The sequence below is a fragment of the Rhinatrema bivittatum genome, chromosome 7, assembly GCF_901001135.1.
Source record: "Rhinatrema bivittatum chromosome 7, aRhiBiv1.1, whole genome shotgun sequence".
Taxonomy (NCBI): Eukaryota; Metazoa; Chordata; class Amphibia; order Gymnophiona; family Rhinatrematidae; genus Rhinatrema; species Rhinatrema bivittatum.
The window spans coordinates 135,489,493-135,512,544 of record NC_042621.1 but is presented as its reverse complement, the minus strand read 5'-3'; the positions used below and the strand labels follow the sequence as shown (position 1 = coordinate 135,512,544).

General features: G+C 43.9%; 1 protein-coding gene across 13 annotated transcripts in view; it reads left to right on the top strand.

The window, feature by feature from the left end:
* Window positions 1-918: 918 nt before the first annotated feature.
* ZFAND4 (zinc finger AN1-type containing 4) overlaps window positions 919-23,052 on the top strand; it is a 217,234-nt gene continuing 195,100 nt past the window's right edge. For 4 of the 13 annotated variants that reach the window (XM_029609201.1, XM_029609197.1, XM_029609195.1 and 1 more), the window contains exon 1: window positions 921-1,580. The gene's annotated coding sequence lies outside the window, so the exon portion shown is untranslated. The other 9 variants (XM_029609188.1, XM_029609190.1, XM_029609189.1 and 6 more) reach the window with 5 other exon arrangements.

Genomic DNA, 23,052 nt, shown 5'->3' with positions numbered 1-23,052 from the left:
TTGTAAAGTCTATCACCACGTGTGATTATCAAATGTGAGTACTGGGATGCCTGTATCCAAGTGGGCAGAGAGAGTGAGAGACTGTGGGTACCTAAAAAAGACCCCCCCCCCCCCCCCCTTGCACCAGGAATCCTGGAGGTTTTCCTACCCCCTTGTACTCCCAGGGGCAGTATCAGGCTGGAACGTGATAGGCAGCACTGGGAGAGGTGCGACTCCCTTGCTTCCATCACCTCCACAACGGGAATGTTACACACATACAAGTTAAAACATGCCCTTCACGTCAAACCAATTCATAAAAACGCATTAGTTCCTCCCTATACAATAACATTGGCTTATACTTCTTTATATAAAATTATAGCAGGATCTTTCATACCAAGTTCTTATAGAACTCATATCCTAGTTAATATCTTAGACTTAATAGCCACATATATATGGTTCAATATCTCAGCCTTAACAGCCCCCGTTCGGCCAGCTCACGCATGGCAATCAGCTGAGCAACAGCAAGCAACTACTAATTCCCAAATTGCTGTTGCTCAGCTGATTGCAATGCTTGCGCTGCTATTTAGGAATAACCGAGGAAGTGTTGCTATTTCCCAAAGGGCGGCAGTTGTGTTTGTGTTTTGGGGAGCTGGGCTCCTGCTCTCCTTTTCTCCTTTTGGGAACTCCTGAGGCTGAGCTGAAAAACTAGCTCTCAGGTCAACAGGCCTGTGCTTTCTTCTCAACCCCGTCGCCCTGGGCGACCGAACCAAGGTCACGTGCTCACTGTTGTTAGTGATCAGGGTCCGCATCCGGTAACTTCTGTAACAAACACCTCCACTGTCCAACCAATGCTGCTGGCTGCGAAGCTCCGCCTTTTATTGGCTCATCATTGGTCGTTCTCTGCTTACTAAAGGCGCCTTTGCGGCTCTGATTGGGTCACGGCGGAGTCACTTCGAGATCTCACAAAGAAGGGCGGAGAAGGGAGGGCGGCCGCTGGTAGTGGCGGTGGTGCTGAGTATAGGCTGTGGGAAGACGAGCGGTGGCGGGCTGGGGAGGCCTCGGGGCTCCGTTGGATGGGCTCCGAGGACGAGATATGGTGTGGCAGCCCCGCTATTGGCCGCTATTAATGAGGGTGCAAGCTGGAAGCGGCTGCCCTGGAGCGGGCATGCAGGGAGGCCGCGGCTGAGACAGAAGCAGCGGAGATACCAACGGAGGGCTAAGAGACTCTTATGTAGAGGCGGCCCGCAGAGTAATACAAATATATAGAGAAACATATTCATACATATAGTTCGAGATCTACATACACCTATACCTACTTCTACAAAGAGGAATACAAATATAGAAATACTCAGAAAGGTGGGTTGGGAAAGACATTCTCAAGGAGATCTACACATCCGTACCTAGAGAAACCCAGGCGGCTAGAGTGAGGAGCCAGAGCCAGTCTCCGCCAATCAGTACATATCTCAGGGCTACACTACCTGATGCCGGTGGAAGGAGCCAGCTGCTCATTTCCTCGTCTTTCCGTTTCCTTTGCATTTCTGGAATACCTCGATGTGGAATGCAGAGGATCTGCTCGCAGTGGGATCTGGCGAGAGACTGTGGTAGGTGTGGATCCTGCTAACTCGTTCCACCGTGCTTCTGCTTTCCTAGAGTCTGCAAATGTGAGCTTCACAGACCTGATTTGTCAACATACCTAAATCCAGTTTCCTTCATCTGTCACTAACACCTTGTACACAGCATAACCCTCCGTGCTACCGTCCATGTAAGCACAATACTTAAACCATGCACCTTTGTCTTTTAATGATAGTCTCTTTGAGGATAATTTTCAAGGAGGTCTAGGTATCTACAGAATTAGGAGCCTAAATTCCCGGTATGAAACTTACACTGGGGAGAGCGGCTGAATATAGATTTCATTTTTAGGAAGTCCCTGCATTTAATTGCTGTTAAAGTACATATTCCTGGTGACGAATTTCGGGGCCCTGTGTGATAAGGTGTGTTCAGCAGAGCGCATAATTTTACCCACGGTTATGTACACATTTTTTGTGTGTAAACAGTACTTTCGATCTAGCAAGATTTGTGTGTAAAACTATACGTATTGCTTAATGCCTTCTAAGGGAAATCTCATGCTAATGAAGGCATTTGCTATGAATGGCCCCACCCTGCCCCCCTAATACCAATGCAGAGGTGTACTAGTTTAAACGTTTTTCGATTCCAGAAACTTTACTCCACCTCTGACCAGGACTAAAAGTTCCCGATGCTAATGTTAGTGTAAGTAGAAAAGCAGTAGTTCTGGTGTCGGCCATGTAATCAGGATTTATTCACAGAAAACATGCTTTGTGCACAGTGTGTTTTTTTTGCATAAATATGATTTATGAAAGCATTTGTGTGTGCATAAATCGTTTTTTGTACACACAAAAAAGCACATCACGTTTTGTGTGCATAAAACATGATCTTTATGCGCACAAATCATGGCTGTCCCCACTCTGACTTAAAATGTGTGATCAGCCAGTGCAGAATGCACATTTTAACTTGGGATTGAGCATACTGTTTTAACTTCTGATATGTTAACATACTATTTGCCTACTGCATTAGTAGTTAAATTTTTTTTTTTTTTTTTTTTAGTGTAGGCTAAGAAACTATGCCCTGAATTTCATTGTAAATGTAGGGCTTATTAAATCTGCCCTTGGGTTGGAGGAGAAAATTATGTGCATATAATACATTTTTAATTGTACACAAACTGTTTCTACCTCGGAACACCATCTGCACAAATAGAGCCAAACTACGCAGGTATGTTTTTACTTGCATACTTAACTGTTTTATGGGTTTATTAAAATGTGCCCCCTTTTATAAGTATTATGCATAACTGCTGCCTCCTTTTTAATTCTAAACATTGTCATAGTACTGCTTCATCATTTCTTGGTGATAGCGCATCGTGAGAAAAGGGCTGTATTCCTATCACCTCAGCTTCATACATTCAATGGAATCATGTTCCCCATATCTGCAGGAGAGTCCCACCTATTTTTCGCCTTACTTGTCTCATACAGTCCAGTTAAGTCTCACATATTCCTGTTCTCATTACTAGCCTTATACTGAAGTTGTTTTGCACATTTATACCAGAATTATTCTATTTCCATTCAGTATTTTAATATAAATACCTTAAATCATTCTGATTTAAAATACCCCTTGATATTCTCCCTAACTACCCTTCCAGAGAATATTATAGAAAAGTAATGAAATTAAGTCCTATCATGTAAGTTGCCTAGTTTACCTAGGAGATAGATTCTCCCTGTTCTCAGTTTATATAGGTATAATGCAGCAGTTCTCCACTGGTGTGTTATAGATACATCAGTATGTCACCAAGCACATTTGTACCCCATCCTCCACCAGCAGGATACCACATTTCCTGGCTTCCTGCTGGCCTGGTTGCTCTTCCCTCCCCAGCCCCAACTTGAAATTGTTGATAGCCCAGAGAATATGGCAGCAGAGTTAGTGGAAGCAGTGGCAGTCGCAGCATGGCCTCTTCTGCCCCTTGTCCCCATGGTCCCAAAGAGAAAGTGGTATGTAGTAGGCCTGCACACATGGAAAGAAGGAGAGATTATGCTGCAGTTGGAAGTACCAGCAGTATCAGCCTTGAGCAGCAAGAGGAGCAGAACAGGCCTGAAGCAAAAAGAATGAGCAGCCCGATCAGCAATAGGAGGCAGAGCAGTGTCTGTCCCGCAGCCAATGGGACTCATCTTTCTTGGTGACGTGGAGTTGGAGGAGGCTGCTTCTACCACTTGTGCTACAGTGAGAGAGCGTGTGTGTGTGTATGTGTGAAAGAGGAGAAAGTTTTCGAGCAAATTTCCCTCCCCCCCTTCTCTTGCTAATTCACGACAATCTCATGGCACCTGGAAATCAAAAGTTCCCAAGTATGAAGAGCAGAGGATTTTTTTTATCCTTCGTTTTCATTATTGGCTCTCCGTGTCTGCTGTTCTGAAATTTTTTATTGGTGTCTGGAAACTTTTTATATAGCTTTTAATTATTGGATGTTCTATACATCAGCTGTTTTTTGAAATCATTTCTTTTTATTAGTTCGATTTTACAATTATTGATTTATATTTATTTAGAGGTGAATCGGTTATTTACACTTTTGGATAATAGAAGGACTAGGGGGCATTCCATGAAGTTAGCAAGTAGCACATTTAAGACTAATCGGAGAAAATTATTTTTCACTCAATGCACAATTAAACTCTGGAATTTGCCAGAGGATGTGGTTAGTGTAGTTGGTTTCAAAAAAGGTTTGGCTAAGTTCTTGGAGGAGATGTCCATTAACTGCTACTAATCAAGTTTACTTAGAGAATAGCCACTGCTATTAATTGCATCAGTAGCATGGGATCTTCTTAGTGTTTGGGTAATTGCCAGGTTCTTGTGGCCTGGTTTGGCCACTGTTGGAAACAGGATGCTGGGCTTGATGGACTCTTGGTCTGACCCAGCATGGCAATTTCTTATGTTCTTATTCTGCTCAATGCAGTGCAGCCCCCGACCTATAAGCCTGGCTTGTTCTAGTTCCTAATAGGAAGTGTATCTGTATTTTAAAACCTAGTGTTATATTTGCAATGTTGCTTTTTCATAGGTAGGGTTATTACTGTTTGAGTGTTGGCAGTTAGTGCTGTTCTGGTATGGGAAGTTTACTGTTTATGCAATTTCTGTACAGAGGGTATATATACTCTTATCTTTCCCTTGCATCATTCTTAACAAAAGTAAAATTTATGCTTGCTTTTTTTTATTTCCATCATGGATTGTATTGAACAGTGTGTCTCACATGAGCATTATCCATCAGGTGTGTCATGATGGGAAAAAGGTTGAGAACCACTGGTGAACATTAGTCCCCAGAAATAACAGTATTTATGTTCATTAGAAATCTGCCTACATGTTCACTGCTCTTAGACCTTGTAATCCAAAGTCTAAGAATAGTGGGCAGTTGAAACTAGTGTTTGCCAAGTGATAAACGATGAGGAAATAACTTGTATCCTCTTCCCTTGAGTGGCTTCAGGAGACTGCATCCTGCACTATTGGAGAAGAGCAGAAGCCTTTTATTCTTATGAAGAGTGCAAGATTTGTGATAGCTTTGGAATCTTGATCTCACTAAAGAAAATTTAAAATTCCTGTGCTGTTCCTAGATAAAGTGAAGCCATTTACAAGCTGAAAACATTCAATAAGGAGGTAGAAAATGTGAAACCCTGCTCCCTGTCTGAGTTGCAGATCAATTTCCCCCTACCATGTTATGAGGTTGCCCTAATAGCTATTTAGCTTGGTTTCTGTAGGGGAAGCTGTCCTTATAAGATTCTTCCCTCCCCCCCCATACAATTAACTTTTGAACTGTTCAAGCGCTTAGTGACCCCCCTGCTCATACATTTTTTTTGTGCCCTTGATGCTCCTGATACTTAGAATCTTTTTTTTTTTTTTTTTTAATTTCCTATGGCAAGCAGTTCAGTTAAGATCTCAGGAAGGTCAGAACACATTGGTTGACATTTCAAATTCTGCCTTATCATTGTTTAGTACTTGTTAACCAGTTCATTGCCTAGCTTTCTACAGGAAAAAATAATGTTAATGATGTACTTATTGCATAAAAATTCAGATGACAATCATTATGTGACAATTCATACACCAAAGAAGAAAGCTAAGCATCATAAAATATTCACACATCTCCTTGTATTCCTTTATCATGGTGCAGATCTCCCTTTGTACTTGCTTGTTATGTTTTTCTCCCTTTCTAGTCCTTCTTTGTGTTCTTCCTCTCTTCCACTTTTGTGCCAGGTCCCTTCTGCATCTCTTTATTTCTGTTGAGATCATAGTCCTTAGGAGGAGGGGCATTCAGACCTCTTAAACCTGCAGGTCTAACTTATCTGCTGGGCTGATGGCTTTAGCTGTATTCATACGTGATCTCTTTTTGGCAAGTGTGGTTTAATTCTTAAAATGCAGAGTCTTGCCACAGGTGAGGGTTCACTGGTAGTTCAAGGGCATCCTGAAGTGCGTATCTTTTTTAACATGGGGAATCTTCTGTCAAGGTTCGGGGGGGGGGGGGGGGGGGGGGGGGGGGGGGGGGTTTCTAGCTGATTGGCAGGGTGATTCTTCCCCCTAAAGGGGATGTGTACACTGGGGAGTATAAAACTGCCTTCTATGAAACTCTGGCAGGAGATTTGAAGAATTTATGGCATAGATGGTGGTGGTCTGAAGATCTAGTAGAGATCTATGTAGTGTGAAGAACTGGAAGGGAGGCCAACCAAGAGTTGACCTGCTAGCTGTGCGCCAGTCCTTGGAAGGAAAAGGAACCCCTTTGGATTATGGTCCTTGTAACTCTGCCACTAGTAGAGAGTGTAGGTGTTCTTGCAGATCCTTCTACTGAAGTGTGAGTACGGTGTTCAAGAGCAAGAGAAACTCTAAGTTTTTTTTTTTGTTTTATTTTACTGAGACCACAGGGGAACTGGGGAAGAAAGAGCAGAAGTCTAATCTTGGGAGTCCCTTAATGTATGAGATCTGAATTCTGAAGATGTAATTTGAAGGAGTGGTGAAATTTCATCATCAAGCTTAGCCTTCAATATGAAATATGACAACCATGATGGAGCACTTCTTTCTGTACTTATCTATTAGCTCCCCTCTTCCCCACAATGTCTTTTACATGATCTCTCACCTTATTTGTATCACTGACTTCTATATCCATCCCAAGCATGTTTAAAATCTATTACAGTGCTGACCACCACCATCTCCTCTGTGGGGCTATTCTAGGCTTTGTCAGTTTTCTCTTTGGTTCTTACAAGACCCATACATAATATCCATCCCCTGCTCTCTTTTTCACATCTTTCCACCAAATTTTGTAACAATCCATACAATAACAATCATGTTATTGTCTGAAACATCTAGCCACCCAGTGCTCGTTGATGTTAAAATTGTAGCCATGGCTGCTCCATGTTGGTTTTTCAGTCATAGTGACATCTTGGAGTCACTTAGGCTAGACATTAATGTGCCTGAAATGTCCATATATTGATGTGGATCGTGTACATCAAATATGGCTACCCTAGTTGCAGAGTGTCTCATTTGACAATTGCAAGGAAGCAGTTTCCTGCTGGCCAGAAACATTAGACTCTGCAAGGGTCCAGTTGATCCATTTTCAGTGGATATGATTATGATTTTGGTGAAAAGGGTTTTTTTTTTGTGTTTTTTTCCACATTGTCTTCCAGAACCTGGCCTCAGCGATTTCATCTAGCAGAGTCCCAGTTTCGTTCATAGGGTAGAGCATGTCTTCTGAGCCCATTCTTCAAGCATTTTCTTCCTTCCACTCCCATTGCAGTGGAGTCTTCCAGATCAGAAATGGATTGCTTGGCCCCACCCATACTACCTTATCGTTGTTGTACTCCTGGGTGAGTGATCCTGTTATTGGGTTTGGATGAGGACTTTATAGGCAATTAGAGATGTGAATCGGATCCGATATCAGTTCCGATTCACATCTCTAATAGGCATAGCTTCTAAGCCTCTGCTGGAGCCACCAGACCATACTTGCCTTAGGAAGGCATCTCATACTCTTAAGTTCATTGAAAAGATGCGCCCTGGGTGACCATGTTCATAAAGACAAGAGCTTCTATGCCTTCTACAAATCCTCTATACTCCCATCAGAGCTGGCAGCTTTACCCTTCCATGCTATTTTTAGTGCTTTGCAGGGCAAAATATGGGAAACCCCCCTTTTTTCCATGCCAGCTATGAGAAAATTGGATCCGAAGTACGGTGTTCAGCAGTCTCCAGGATTTGGTGTCATACAATTGCTGCACCATTCAGTGGTAGTTGAATCCATGATGAAGAAAGCAATAAAAGCATGGATCCATTCCAGTCCACCGTTGGAGTAAAGACCACCAGTTTCTAGACCTGTTTGACAAGAAGGTATTCCAAGCTTCTATGCTGACTGCACAAATTGCTGTTTATCAGTTCTACATGGTGAAGCAAATATGTGATTGGGGGATGAAAGACTGGGAGAGAGACCTTGGGGTAATAGTGTCTGGCAATCTGAAGGCAGCAAAGTAACGTGATAAGGCAATAGCTAAAGCCAGAAGAATGCTGGGCTGCATAGCGAATAACCAGTAAGAAAAAGATGGTGCCCTTGTACAGGTCCTTTGAGAGGGCTTATCTGGAGTACTGTGTTTAGTTCTGGAGACCATGGGGTAGATTAAAAAAAAAAAGCGCGTTCGCGTACTTTTGTTTGCGCACCAGGCACAAACAAAAGTACGCTGGATTTTATAAGATACGCGTGTAGCTTCTAAAATCCTGGATCGGCGCACACAAGGCTGCCGATTTTGGGCAGCCGGTGCGCGCCGAGCCGCGCAGCCTGTCTCCATTCCCTCCGAGGCCGCTCCGAAATCGGAGCGGCCTCGGAGGGAACTCTCTTTCGCCCTCCCCTCACCTTCCCCTCCCTTCCTCTACCTAACCCACCCCCCCGGCCCTATCTAAACCCCCCCATTACCTTTGTCCGTAGATTTATGCCTGCGAGAAGCAGACGTAAATCTACGTGCGCCAGCGGAGTGCTGGCGCGCAGTGCTCCGACCCGGGGGCTGGTCCGAAGGCTTGGACCATGCCCCCGGGCCAGCGCCACGCCCCCGGTCCCGCCCCCAAAATGCCGTGCCCCGCCCCGAAACGCTGTCATCGGGTCCCGCCCCCGACACGCCCCCTTCCGAAAACCCCCGGACCTACGCGCGTCCCGAGGTTCTGCGCGCGCCGGCGGCCTATGGAAAATAGGCGCGCCGGCGCGCAAGGCCCTGCTTGCGTAAATCCGGGCGGATTTACGTGAGCAGGGCTTTGAAAATCCGCCCGCATATCTCTAAAAGGATAGAAACAGGTTGGAAGCGGTCCAGAGAAGGTTGACCAAAAAGGTGTTGGCTGTGTATAAAAAGACCTATGGGGAGAGGCTGATGCATCTAAATATTTATACCCTGGAGAAGAGGAATTGCAGGGGAGATATGATACAGACATTCACATACCTGAAAGGTGTTGTTGATGCTCAGACTTCAGACCTTTTCTGTTGGAAAGGAAACTGTAGAAGTAGGGGTCATGATATGAAACTCCAGGAGGGTCGACTGAGAACCAACATCGGAAAATATTTCTTCACAGAGAAGGGTGGTGGTTGCTTGGCGCACCCTTCTGCAAAAGGTGGTGAAGACAAGAACAGTTTGGAATTCAAGAGAGCATGGGATTACATTGCAGATCCTTTGAGGCTAGAGAACAGGAATTAAAAACTAGGGTAAACTATATAACTTTAGGTGTAACATATTCACATGGTGGGGTAATGTGCATGGAGAAGCAGGTACTACCATTTGCAGAAGACACAGGGGGTAACATGCACAGAGCGGCAGTTACTACTCTTGTGGTGTAACTGCATGGAGCGGCAGTTACCATAAGCATCTTGATAGACAGGCTTGGTGGACCATTTGTACTTATCTGCCATCAATTATCATGTTACTGTCTTGGCACATCAAATGCTGTTATCAGGGTTGAAAACTGGAATTTCTGGAAATATCTTGAAGTGGTTTAAATCCTTCCTTTTAGACCAGGTTCAACAAATGAAGACAGATCATCAGATTCCATGCTGGCACCCTGGGAACACCAAAGTCCTGCAGGGTTCAGCACTATCTGCACTTTTATTTAACACTTGAGTCCTGTCTCTAGCTTACTTGCAAACTTGGGGGTGGGCTACAGCCTCTACACCAATGATATCCAGTTTTTTGTACACCTCACAACTGCAATACCTGATATACTGGATTGTGTTAGATGTCTTCAAGCTGTCCAGGATTGGATGGTGCCCAATAGATTGGCTTTTAACATTGGGAAAACAAAATTGATGATATTAAGATTTCTTTTGAATGACACACCTAGATCTTTTCAGTTTGGAGAGTGGGAGATTAATATTTCTCCATCAGTAAAAAATCTGGGTGATTCAGCTAGAGCCTGATTTGTCATTGCGTCAGCAGATAAAGGCTGTTGCATTCATCACGTTTTATAAGCTTCATCTTTTATGAGACTTGAAACCATATCTATCTAACAGTGATTTTCATGCTGTATTACTGTCTTTGGTACTTTCCACACTTGACTATTGGAGCTCCCTTTATGTTGGTATGCCAGCAGTTATTCTTAAATGTTTACAGGCAGTGCAAAACTCTGCTGCCAGAATGATAAATAACTGCTCAACACACTATAACCACATCACTCCAGTCTTGTGATCCTTACACTGGCATCCTTGTGTTTTGGAGGATGTTTAAAATCGTGACACTAAGTCATTGTGCTGTGAGCGAGGAGACATCGGTAGTGGTTATCTCGCTTTTTGAAGATCTATAAACCCATAAGAGCTCTGAGATCAGCAGGCACTAATTTGTTGGATGTCCCCTTAGGAAAGTGTATTTAGCAGAATCAAGGGTGAGAACATTTTTGGTTGTCGGACCTCTTTATTTGGAATATTTTACCTGATAAGATCAGATCAATTAAGTATTAAGATTCAGGAAACATGTGAAAGTATTTTTCTTCAGGCAGATTAATTGGGCATAGGATGTTTGTTTTTATTATAGAGTTATTGAATGCAGAGACATTTTTTGGCATTTCTATGTAGTGGGGTGTGGGTTTTTTGTTTTTTTTTGTAGTGATTACTTCAGCTTGCAGAATCAGTGAGCTCCAGGATGTCTATCTTTAGTCAGTTGTCCCGCCAAAGTTTTTCCCTAAGCCACGTTCCCATAAAGGTGAAATAGTCCTTCACTTTCTAGATTGCAAGAGAGCTGATGACTTCTGCTTTGAGCATACTGATGCCTTAAAGACCATCAAGCTTTGTTTCTTTTGACCTTTAGACAGGACACGTCAATGTAAAGGTCATGGCAACATCAATAACCAACTATGACCTCTTGAGGTGCTAGGGTAATGTCTGGCTTACAGGGGGTTCTGAGGTCTTTGCTTGCCTGGGGAAGGACCCTATGCCAGTATAAACATTTGATCAGGGCTGTTAGGATTCTAAGAGACTGTTTACCATCCCCCCCCCCCCCCCTTTTCTCAACAACTTCTAGCTTCAGCATATTTTGACCCTTTGCTATATCCATAAGGGTGCAACACTTCCTTATCAGTGCCCCCTCTAAAGATGTAGGCTGACTACTCACATCTGGGGTCAGGAATCCCCCTCTTCTAATCTTGCAGTACAGTTCCCTTAAAGTAACTGTCCTGTCTCCTATAGGGTTCCATTTTCAATTACTACCCCATCTAGGTTTGTGTCTACTTCCTCTCAAAAGGGAAAACACTTTAAAACCAATCTTATTTTCTTATTTAATCCTTTAAAGCTCTTGATATAACCCACATCTTATTATCAAGAACAATTGATTTATTAACCATAGAACAGTGTCAACTTTTCATACAGACCCTGGATTCCTCCAAACAATATACACAGTCTTTGGAAATTACAAACTGAAAGAACTCACTAGCTATTGCTTAATTCCTAACTGTGGTAGATTTTAAAAGGCCCTTGCACGCGGTTCCCAGTGCATGCACACAGACATGGCTATTTTATAACATAAGTGCATGTCTGTGCACTTATGTTATAAAATACGCACACGTGTGCGTCTGATTTTAATGAACGCACACATGTGGGCGGATGGCCTCCTCCATGCGCGGGGCGGGGGGGGATTTTAAAAGAATCACACAGCGACATGATTGGGCCTTTGCCCACTTCCCTAACCCTATCCTTCCTTCCTCCCTCTTCCCTGACTCCTAAACTAAACCTATCTATCCCCAGTTCTTTTGGGTTTGGGTTTTTTTTAATACTTCTCCGGAGCAGAAGTAAACACCATGCTCCGGCTGGCTGCCGGTGCGTGTTTCCCTGTGACAGCGTCTAATGGCGCTATCCTGGCCTGCCGCCCCGGCCTTCTCCTTTCTTCAGGCCTGGTACTTGTGCACATATTGGAGATTATGCACGTGGCTGGGCCCTTTTGAAAATGTGCGTGCAGGGCCCAGCCATACGCATAACCTCCAAATTTTACACATGCAGGGGTTTTAGAATTTGGGCGTATGGTCCTAGTTCCCTGTGGTTTCCCTGTAATATTCTTCACTTTCACTTATCAGACAAGAACTAGGATTCTACCTGAGTTATCCTCCCTTCAACCTACATTGGGGAAAAGAGGCACAGTTGACAATCTGAGGCATAAGAACATAAGAAATTGCCATGCTGGGTCAGACCAAGGGTCCATCAAGCCCAGCATCCTGTTTCCAGCAGAGGCCAAACCATATTGAAAATCACCGGTCCAAATTCAGATCCCTGAGGCACTCCACTGTTTACCCTTTTCCACTGAGAAAATTGACCATTTAATCCTACTCTCTGTTTCCTGTCTTTTAACCAGTTTGTAATCCACGAAAGGACATCGCCTCCTATCCCATGACTTTTTAGTTTTTGTAGAAGCCTCTCATGAGGGTCTTTGTCAAACGCCATCTGAAAATCCAAATACACTACATCTACCGGTTCACCGTTATCCACATGTTTATTAACCCCTTCAAAAAAATGAAGCAGATCTGTTAGGCAAGACTTCCCTTGAGTAAATCCATGTTGACTGTGTTCCATTAAATCATGTCTTTCTATATGCTCTACAATTTTGATCTTGAGAATAGTTTCCACTATTTTTCCCAGCACTGAAGTCAGGCTCACTGGTCTATAGTTACCTGGATCGCCCCTGGAGCCTTTTTTAAATATTGGGGTTACATTGGCCACCCTCCAATCTTCAGGTACAATGGATGATTTTAATGATAGGTTACAAATTTTAACTAATAGATCAGAAATTTCATTTTTGAGTTCCTTCAGTACCCTAGGATGCATACCGTCTGGTCCAGGTGATTTGCTACTCTTTAGTTTGTCAATCTGGCCTATGACATCTTCCAGGTTCACAGTGATTTTGTTCAGTTCATCTGACTCATCACCCCTGAAAACCATCTCCGGAACTGGTATCTCCACAACATCCTCATTTAGTAAACATGGAGGCAAAGAATTCATTTAGTCTTTCTGCAATGGCCTTATCTTCCCTAAGAGCCCCTTTAACCCCTCTGTCATCTAATGGTCCAACCGACTCCCTCACAGGTTTCTTGCTTTGGATATATTGCACATAAGAACATTAGAAATTGCCATGCTGGGTCAGACCAAGGGTCCATCAAACCCAGCATCCTGTTTCCAACAGAGGCCAAACCAGGCCACAAGAACCTGGCAATTACCCAAACACTAAGAAGATTCCATGCTACTGATGCAATTAATAGCAGTGGCTATTCCCTAAGTAAATTTGATTAATAGCCATTAATGGACTTCTCCTCCAAGAACTACTTGCCGCCTTCACACTGCAATTCCCCCAGGAGTGCTTATATGGAGGGAATAAATAATCAGTTTGCTTGAGAAAAAGAAATCGTAGCTGACCCTCTTAAACTTTAAAACAGCCCAACTAATAACTACCTGAAGGTATTAATTCCTTATCAGTAGCCACATTTATACAAGATGATTTTAGTATCTTCACAGAAACAACCCACAGTCCCTAACTTAGTAATAAGTGTTTCCCATTCCCATACGTAATAAAAAGAATGTTCCTTCAACTGTGCTGTCCACAGTGTTTAACTTAATTAACTTTTAGATTTTTTATGACACAAAATAGCTTTTACACCTGGCTCAATCTTTATAGCCTCTAGAAATCACAATATTGCCCAGCCCAGTTTAAACCTTTTACTTTGTTTCTTGCCCTACTCTCATAGAGGGTCTATATTGAATCCATTTTATTGTTCCACACTCATTGCAAAAGGGCCCTGATTCAGTAATAGGATAAAGTCTGTTAATGGCAATCAAAGGAACTTAGCTTGGATGCTGGCACAGTCTATAAATTGGACTTGGGCTCCTCATCAGATGATTCCTCTATCCTGAGGCTGAAGCTGCTGCTCTTCCTTCCTCTCCTTTCCTCTTTCTGCCAGTAAAACTCCCTCTGTTATAGTGCCTTAACAGCTTTGACTCATCCCGTCTCAGCTAATCACTGTTCTCCCAGATTCTAGTTATTAGGGACTCTGGGAAATGTAGTCCCACTGGTGGCCATCTTAGTTTTTGTCAGCCTGCTTCTTCCCAAAAGCTCTTGTCTCACCACTATGTGTGTCCTTCTGTGCAAATCCATCTGAAGATTTCTTCCATTGAAGAGATATAAAAGACTATGACATGGAGTATATTTTAAGATTTCTGTTCCACTTTTTGTGGCTGGTCATTCACTTCAGAGTGTATCACAGTGTAGTTACCTAGTTAAAAAAAAATGACATGCAAATTTACAGCACAGGGAGTAGCTGGGAAGTTACTTAAAGAGGTCAGTTTACATCAAGACGAGTGATAGATCAGATTTATAGTTTTGTGTTCTCTTCTTGGATTATGTTAAATAAAAGAAAGAAGTAAAATAGAAAATGAGGTTCACCCCCGCCCCCACCCCAAAACAAAATACACATTGTCAATAGGATATATCACCCTCCCAGGAACGCTGGGAGGATTTTTCATTAACGTGGCCTATTTACCACTAAAATATCAGTAAGCAAAGGTACTTTTGGGAGCCTGTGAGCGTCCTGGTTGTTTTTCATACCCAGTCTTAAAAATAAAGAAGGAAAATTTAAATAAAATTGGACAGCATCATTGGCAAATTGGGGAAGGGATGTTGGCAACTGGTCAGATTATGAAATAAGGAGGTGGTGGTATAGGTGATTAAAACCAGCTGTCTTTTCCCTCTCACCCCCTTTTTATTTTGTTGAAGACAGCCTTTTAGCTAGGGAGTTCCATATGTGTCACTGGTTGATCTTGTTGGCCTTCAGAGAACATGAAGTGACACTGATAATCTGCTGTCTTCAGGTGTTCTTTGAAGACAACAGATCACTCTTCACACAAATCTGTCCCCCCACCCCCCTTTTTAGAATGGCTTTCTCTCCTGTTGTTGTGTTAAATGGAAATTCAGTGCAGAGTTAGTCATAGCTGATGAAGAACTCCTATGCATGGGAGCTTGGATTTGCATGCTCAAGTGTATGACTGACTGGTAATTTGCTATCTTGTTAAAAGTAAACTACTTTACTTTTCTACTGGTTATGCCTCTTTCTGTAGCCACCCTCTTGTTGCACTCTTTGAGGTTTTCAGATATAATCACACACCCAGACAGATGAATTCAGGACTAGTGGGTTATGCACCTCTACCAGCAGATGGAGATGGAGCAAAATGGTGTCATAGTGACATCAGCCTGCCAGTATTCTCTGTCTCCAGCAGATGGTGGACATGCATTTCCTTATTGGGGATTGCTTCAGAATTTAGAGGAGAATTAATAGGATATTTGAGTTGCTCCACTCTCCTGAGGTGATATCTAATGGTCCCTTCCCCATTTGAGAATTCCTGAGGTGAGTGCCTTGGTCCAGTAGCTGGTTTTTAATGTAAGAGTGGACATAGCTGATTAAAACAGCTGAAAGGCTGTGGTTGCAGGAAGGCGAGCGTGTTGGTGACGGTATATGCCCGCTTCGCCCGCAGCCGGAGATAGTCTTTGTACTCAGCCAGGAAAAACTGAGCTCAGGTAAGGTTAAAAGAAACAAAACAGAGTAGCAGGGTTGTTTGTAGGCCTTCCCCTTCCTCCGGTCTCCATGTTTGGTGCGCCGTTCTGACATTCGTTCCTGCTCCTGTGGGAGGTTAAGGGACTTAGGCAGCGTGGTGGGTTGAGCAGCCCGGGTGGGCTAGTCCCCACTGTTAGGTTTTCTTTTCTGTGCGCTGCATGGTAGGCCACAGCGGCGTTTTCGCATAATTTTATTTTCTGTGTGTTAAGCTGCCCTCTTCAGGACCTTTGGTGTGTGCAAGTGCGTCTAGCTGTGTGTCCGAGTTGTGTGCCCAGTTTCTTTTGGGCACGAGATGCCTGTGCACACAATCTGGGAAGCATTGGTTGTGTGCTTAAGTTTGTCATGGTGGAAGTGTGCCTAGTTTTGCAACGCCTAAATTTTGTGTCCCTAAAGTCAGCTGGATGCACACCTTCAGATATCTGTTAAGTGTACTTAATGGTGCCTGTGGCTAAGAAATCTAAGCACCTTTCCCTCTATGCCGCCTGTCATTTTCGGGCATCTCAGCCTGGAGTGCCCTCTAATTTGTGCCAGCACTGTTTAGAGGCTCAGGGAGAATTATCTTCCTCTGATTTTACTAAGCCTGATTCTTCCCAGCCTGATGATGGCCTAGGTAAGACATGTCAGGTGGGATGCCTGACCTTGGAACTCCCTGAATGGTTAGTCAGTGGGAGACAGTAGCTCAGTGGGCACAGCACAGGTACTTTCTGATTTTGACATGGATCCTTCTGCCTTTCCTTGGGTAGAACTTTTTCAAGGATTGCAATCCTTTCTTCAGGTGCAGTCCTCAGCCCCGTCCAATTGTGTCGTCAGATCCTCAGGCGGTGGCCTCTCCCACTTCTGGTACTATGTTTAAGCGCTGAAGTACACCTCGATTAGCTGCAGGTGTTCCTGACAGGAATCTGGTTGACACTGATGATGAGGCAGATCCTGACTCTCTGGAGGATGGAGAAATTCCTCCGGGACTGGAACCGTATAGGACTGTGTTGTGGTTCTTTCATAGAAATGAGTTACTGGCTTTGATTTCCCAGTCATTAAAGATGCTGGGAGTACCTGGGGCAGATTCCATGTTTGAGCCAAAGAAATATCCCATTTTGGTTTCTTTATGTAAAGCTCTTGGTTTTTTTTCCCTGTCATGGAGGCCATTCAAGAATTGATGGATCTTGAGCTGGACGCCCCGGAGGCAAATTTCAAAGAGGGTCAGTCTTTGGAAAGCCTGTACCCCCTGGATCTAGTGGTGAGCGAGCATCTGTGTTTTCTGAAAGTGGATGCACTTTTCTGTGCCGCCTCTAAGCGGACGACTATCCCAAGGAGGGAGGAACAGCCTTGAAGGATGTGCACGATAGGAGCATTGAGACCATCCTCAAGCATTTGAAGCAGTGGCATGACCTTGCAGATAACTTCTTGTTGTTCCATGGTGGCTCGCTCGTTTACTTCTCTCTCAGGAGGTCGATGACTCTGGAGTGAATTCCAAGACAGTTATGGAGTCAGCCGCCACCTTTTTAGAAAATGCGGGCTGTGATTTGATTCGTACCCCAGCCAGAGGGCGGTGGCTTTGGTAATAGCAGCCAGGAGTTGGTTATGGCTAAGAAATTAGTCAGCTGATGTGACCTCCAAGGCTGATCTTACAAAATTGCTCTTTAAAGGCTCGATCTCGTTTTGGGAGCAAGTTGGAGAAACTGGCCAGTAAGTGGAGTGAATCCACAGTTCCTCAGTTGCCAGAGGATAAGAAGCAGACACCGTGCCCCTTTGACATAAGGGGTCATACCAGGGGTTCCAGTCTTTCCACCCTACAGAGGAACGACCTTTCAATAGGTCTAGTTCCTTTCGGCCCAGACAGGGCATGGGCTCAGGTAATGGAACCTCCCGAGCCTCCCAATGAAGGTTTGCCGACCCTTCCCTGGGAACAGGAGATAAGAGGCACCTCTCTTTTATCAGAGATGGGCTGAAATCACATTGGATCAGTGCGTCATGGAGGTAATACGAGAGGGATATGCGCCGGAGTTTTGGAGTGTTCCTCGGGACATGTTCATGGTGTCTCCCTGCCAATCCCCGCAGAAGAAACATGCAGTGGAGTGTACATTGTCAAGGCTCCTTAATCTGAGAGCTGTGGTTACAGTGCCCATGTCTCAAGAAAATATGGGTTGATATTCCATTTATTTCGTTGTGCTCCTTTCGTCTTATCCTGGATCTCAGAGGTAAACAGTCATTTGCAGGTGACTCATTTTTGCATGGAAACACTATACTTGGTGATCATGACAGTGCAGTTGGGGAATTTCTGACCTACCTGAATTTGACCGAGGCGTACCTCCATATTCCCATCCGATTGGAGCACCAACGTTTTCTGCATGTCGCCATGTTGGGCTGCCATTATCAGTTTTGGGTGCTGGCTTTTGGTCTGGCCACTGCTCCAAGAACTTTTTCCAAGGTTATGGTGGTGGTAGCGGCAGAGTTGAGAGGATGGGATCTTGGTGCATTCGTATTTGGACAACTGGCTGATTTGGGCCAAGTATCTGGAAGAGAGCCACTTGGTGACCTGCAAGGTGATCTTCCTGTTGCATGAGCTCGGTTGGATGGTGAATCTAGCCAAAAGCCGTCTTCAGCCATCTGTCATTGGAGTATCTGGGTGTTTGGTCCGACACAAAGCAGGGCAAGGTTTTCCTGCCGGAAGCTTGAATTCAGAAGTTGATGGCGCGGGTGCGACTCTTTATAAATACTATGTGCCTGACAGTGTGGTCCTATCTGCAGATACTCTGTTTGATGGCGGCAACCTTGGAAGTGGTGCCATAGGTGAGAGCGTATATGCATCCTTTTCAGCACGCCCTGCTGTCTCGTTGGAGCCTACAGTCTTGGGACTATTCAATTCAGCTCCACCTGCTGATGGAAGTCTGCTCTCACCTCCAGTGGTGGTTGCAAGCAGATCATCTAAGAAAATGTTTCCCTGAAATCGCTGGACTGGTTAAGAACATAACATGCCATTCTGGATCAGACCAAGAGTCCATCAAGCCCAGCATCCTGTTTCCAACAGTGGCCAAACCAGGCTATAAGTACTTGGTTAGTACTCATGACTGATGCAAACCTCCAGGGTTGGGGAGCTCACTGTCAGGAACTAACAGCACAAGAGCAATGGAGTGCGGAAGAGTCTCTCTAGTACTTCAATCAGCTGGAAGCACGGGTGGTCCAGTTGGCATGCTTGCAGTTCAGCGGCAGGTTACAGGGTCGAGCGGTCCGGGTAATGTCAGACAATGTAATGACAGTGGCTTACTTCAATCGGCAAGGAGGAACCAAGAGCCAGCAAGTGTCACAGAAGATACACTTCCACCCATTCCATAAGTTGGTCTGTTTTCAAGAGATCTCTGCCTCGCACATTGCAGGAAAAGACAATGTAAGAGCAGACTTTCTTGGCAGGCAGGAGAATGGGTATTGTTGGATGAGGCATTTCCACAACATGGTGGAATGCTGGGGCCTTCCGTTTTTAGACCTGCTGGCGATTTTCTTGCAATGCGAAGGTTTCTCAATTCTTCAGTTGCAGGAGAGATCCAAAGTCCTTGGGTATCGATGCTTTCGTGCAGGTCTAGCCGGAGGACAAGCTGCTTGTATACCTTTCCCCTGTGGCCCATGTTGGGCCAAATATTTTGGAGGGTCGCGGGTCACAGAGGGACAGTGCTTTTGGTGGAACCAGATTGGCCTAGGAGACCATGGTATGTGAATCTGCGACGGCTCCTGGGTAGATTCCTGTTTCCAGCACACAGAAATCTGTTGCGGCAGGGACCTGTTCTTTATGAAGATCCAACTCTCTATTTTGTCTTACGGTATGGCCCTTGAGAGAATGCTCACTTGCTGAAGCTTGGATATTCTACTGTGGTGATTGTCACCTTACTACGAACAAGAAAGCTCTCCACTTTAGCCTATGTGCAGGCTTGGTGAGAAGATCAAGCGGTGCTTTCTCGTTCAGTTAAGATCCCGCTCATTTTGGAATTTTTGCAGCCTGTTTCAGGGGTCAGGTGACTGGTGAATCCTTATTGGTGCATAAGAATATAAGATATGCCATATTGGGTCAGAACAAGGGTCCAGCAGTGGCCAACCAACTTGCAAGTACCCAAATATTAAATGAATAGATCCCAAGCTACTAATTCTTATTGATTGATAGCAGTTTATGGACTTCTGCTCTAGGAACTTATCCAAACCTTTTTTAAATCCAGTTATGATAACTGCTGAAACCACATCCTCTGGCAATGAATTCCAGAGCTTAATTATACATTGAGTGAGAGAGAATTTTCTCCATTTGTTTTAAATGAGCTGTTTGCTAACTTCATGGCGTGCCCCCTAGTCCTTGTATTATCTGAAAGAGTAAATAAATGTTTCACATTTACCCATTCAAGTCCTTTCATGATATTGTAGATTTCTGTCATATTCCCCCTCAGCTGTCTCTTCTCCAAGGTGAACAGCCCTTAACTTCTGAAGCCTTTCCTAATAGGGGAACCAATCCATCCCCTTTATCATTTTGGTCACCCTTCTCTGTACTTTTTCCAGTGCAACTATATCTTGAGATGCAGCAACCAGAACTACACACAGTATTCAAGGAGTGGTCTCACCATGGAGCGATACAGAGACATTTTGACATCCACCATTTTATTTACCATGCCCTTCCTAATAATTCCTAATATTCTGTTTGTTTTTTTGACTGCCACAGTACAAAGAGCCGACTATTTCAATGTGTTATCCACTATGATGCCTAGATTTCTTTCCTGGGTGGTAACTCCTAATGTAAAACCTAACATCGTGTAACCACAGCGAGGGTTATTTTTCCCTATGTGCATCACATTGCACTTGTCCACATTAAATTTCATCTGCCATTTGGACGCCCAATCTCACCAGGTCCTCCTGCAATTTATTGCAATCCACTTGCAATTTAACTACTCTGCATAATTTTGTATCCGCAGATTTAAGTGCCTCACTTGTGCCCCTTTCCAGATAATTTATAAATAGATTAAAAAGCATCGGTTCTAGTACAGATCCCTGTGAGGCACTCCACTATACCTTTTTCCACTGTGAAAACAGACCATTTAATCCTACTCTGTTTCCTGTCTTTTAACCAGTTTAGAATCCACAAAAGGATGTCTCCTCCTATCCCATGACTTTTTAGTTTTCTTAGAAAACTCATCCAGATGTGGCCCATTTCTTGAAAGGAGTGAAACATCTTCGTCCTCCCTTCTGGTTACCGGTTCCCTTGTAGAATCTTAAACTGGTTTTGGATTTCTTGCAGGCCCTATATTTCCACCAATGCATAGCCTTTCCTTGTGGTTACTGACCTTGAAAACAGTGTTTCTGGTGGCGATATGTTCTACACGTCTAATTTCAGAGCTGCAGGCCTTGTCGGAAGCTATTCCTTCGGGTGACTCCAGGAACAGTACAGCTGCATACTGTTCCCTTTTTTTTTTTTTTTTTCCAAAAATGGTCTGATTTTCATTTGAATTGGTCCATTTCCCTGCTGTCTCTGGATAGGGAAAAAGATGCGGAGGAGTATTGCCTGTTGCGACCCTTGAATGTCAAGAAATATGTCATGAGGTATCTGGAGGTTTCTAAACCTTTCCGAAAGACGGATCGCCTGTTTGTTCTTCATGGTGGAGGTAAACAGGGTGAACAAGCTTTGCAGGCTACAATAGCCCGCTGGATTAAGGAGGTAGTCTTGGCTGCATAAATGGATGCTGAAAAGCCATTGCCTAGTCAGGTTAGGGCTCATTCCACTATGGCTCAGGCAGTGTCATGGGCGGAAGTTAGATTGTTGTCTCCTGTTGACATTTGCCGAGCTGCGACATAGTCCTCCTTACACACCTTTACCAGGTATTCTCATCTGGATGTGCAGGCCTAGGAGGACGCAGCCTTTGCACGTGCAGTTTTGCAGGACCGCGGGCAGCCTCCTGCCCTGTTCGGGAGTAGCTTGGGTACATCCCACTGGTCCTGAATTCATCTGTCTGGGTGCTAGGAAATGAGAAATTCCTACTTACCTGATAATTTCCTTTTCCTTAAACCAGACAGACGGATTCAGCTTCCTGTCCTAGGCTGCCAAGTGTGATGGTCCTCCTTTGTGGCTATGTGTTTCAGAGGATTACTGGTAAGTGTTCATCTAGTCCCTAGATTAGTATTCATACATTCTCACCTCAGTTCAGTGTTTCCTGTTGAAAACCGAAATGGTTGACTGTTTTTTAATCAATTTTTTTTTTGCTAATCTGTTCACAATTGCTTTTGAAGAGACTACTGGCGGCTGAAGTGTCTGCAGGAGTATATATGCTGTGATGTCCGTTTGCTCCGTCTCCATCTGCTGGTAGAGGTGCATAACCCACTGGTCCTGAATTCATCTGTCTGGTTTAAGAAAAGAAAATTATCAGGTAAGTAGGAATTTCTCATTTGTCTAGACTGGTACATGTTAGTATCTCATTCTTCATCTTGTACTGCTCCCTTGGATTTCTGCACCCTGAGGTAATAACCATGTCTATACTGTTACCTATCTAATGCCACCTTTTGTGGATTCTGTTTGCAATTTACTTTTTATTATTATGAACACATACATAGGCACAGATATTTTCCTTTACAGATAAGTGCCACGGAACACAAAGTTTGGTTAGCAACAATTCCATCAGTGGTAAAATAAGAAAAGAATAAGAGAAACTACATTGCACAAAAATCCCTTATGCAATGTGCTGCAAACACTAACTGCATAAACAATTTTTTAGTTCCTTCCTGTTCCCCCAGCATCTCCCATTCTCATTCTCATGACTGAATCACAAACTTCTCTCACCCCCTCCCCCCCAACAATCGCAATTTGGATGACCACCAAGTACCATGTAAATCTTCATCAATTTCTTGTTCTCTTCCAAACAATGTAAGGGCCCCATATTTTTTCGAATCTTGGCCTACAATCATGTAAACATACTGTTAGTTGATACATATTATATGTGCAAGCATCTCCTGTAAATTTATTTTTGGGGATCATCTACTTTGCCACCAAGCTGCGATTTCGCAGCACACTCCCACCAGAATATGAAGACTCAGACATCTGTGCTGTTCCTCTAGCGCACTCTATTTGAAGTGACTGAATTATACTGACACCTGTCTTGCTATTGATCCATTGTATCTGTCTTTCGCCTTATTGTCTGTAACTCATGTTGAATTCTCTTGGTGGAAAAATGTCACAAATAAAATTGATGAAGATGATGATGATGAAGAGGGGGCTATCAGTGGAGTGCCTCGGAGATCGATACTGGGACCGGCTCTGTTTGTTATTTCCATGAGTAGTAATATAGAATAGTTAGTAAACATGGCTTGTATTTTTGCAATTGACACATCTGCAAAAAAGTGGATAGCTGTGATGGAGTAGACAAATGCTATTTTAGCTATGGCATGGACCTGGGATTTGATGTAAGTTGGGAATCTAGTATGAAGCCT